Source organism: Morone saxatilis, unplaced genomic scaffold, assembly GCF_004916995.1.
Source record: "Morone saxatilis isolate NCDOM2014 unplaced genomic scaffold, NCSU_SB_2.0 Contig2, whole genome shotgun sequence".
Lineage (NCBI taxonomy): Eukaryota > Metazoa > Chordata > Actinopteri > Moronidae > Morone > Morone saxatilis.
Window position 1 is genome coordinate 5429301 of NW_023339762.1, and position 1332 is coordinate 5430632.

Below are 1332 nucleotides of genomic sequence, written 5' to 3' on the forward strand. Positions count from 1 at the left end.
CTCTCTCTCTCTCTCAAGCAGCAGCAGAGCAGCAAACGCGGAAGGTGAAATCTACTCGATGCAAAACATTGAAACAGCGATAAGGACTACATACAGCACACATCTGCTTCATCAGATGAAACAAAGAGCAGGTCAACGGGGCAACACTGAGACCTTTTGAAATCAGATTATGAATGACATATGCAAAATATATTCACAATGGATTCTCAGATGTGCACAATAAAATGAATAAACCAAGTCTGACATAATGCCTGTACTTTCATTTGTTCGATTTTGATTCATTTGTTGCCTTGTACTACAAAATGCACTTGATAAATTAAAAGGATATAGTAAATCACTTCCATAGAGTTGGCTGGCTTGTGAGAAACTGATAAAACAAGTGGTAAAATGCAAAGCCACAGAGGCCGAGCTATCCTGGCTTTTAAGGCCTCAGTATCCAATCAATATCTCAGATTTTTCACTGAATAAGTGAAAACTTTGACCTGCTGGTGGTGCTAAAAGTCAGGGGCTCACAAACGTCAGCAGGATTCGTTTTCTGGACATTATGAATGTATGTATAAAATCATCTCAATCCATCCAATAGCTGTTGAGATATTGCAGTCTGCACCAAAGTGGTGGACTGACATTTCCATCCCAAGCGCTGTGTCTCTAGCGTGGCTAAAGATGGCAGATATTCAACAAGGTTTAAACTGCATGCTGTCGAATTAAGATTTCCCTGATTAGAGGGGTCAAACAAGGAAAAGCTGACCCTGACCAAAAGTATGTGTCCCTTCCCTGTTGACGTTCTATCAGTCCTGGACTGCAGACAACTGCACTTCCTGCTTGTTTCGGGTGTTTCATTTCAAATCTACTGTATCCTATTTCCACAGTGTTTAACCTTCATTGCTGCAGGACAGGAAGCACAGTGTAGCTGCCGTCCTCAGCACTGTGCTGTCCTCGGACTGGTTTGTGGTTTTGAGGTTTCAGCAGAAGTCACACTGTGTTAAATCCTCTGCCAGGATTTCTCCCTCTGTGGCAGAAAGTAACTCCCACCGCTGGAGGAGGAAAGAGGGAATGCCACTAGGCCAGTAACTGTTTGTTACACAGAATCATCTGGGAAGTCGCTGTAGAAAAGGGTAGGCACTTTCAAAAAACACTTGTCGGGTGATTGGATAGTCCATCAAATTTCAACCAATCAGAACGTAGTTAAACTCTTACTGAAGACAGTCTGAAGAGAGAAAACATCTTTTCCATCAAGAAAAGCCTTCAGTGTCGTTCTTTGCTCTTCTTTCAATGAAGAAATACTCTCCAGCCGCTATGGTTTCCCATTAGTCACTTATCACACACACACCT

The 1332-nt window shown here is 42.4% G+C and overlaps 1 protein-coding gene across 1 annotated transcript in view; it reads right to left on the reverse strand.

Moving 5' to 3' along the window:
- LOC118330757 (neural Wiskott-Aldrich syndrome protein-like) overlaps positions 1-1332 on the reverse strand; it is a gene marked incomplete at its 3' end in the record, with an annotated part of 19109 nt that overhangs the window by 13915 nt on the left and 3862 nt on the right.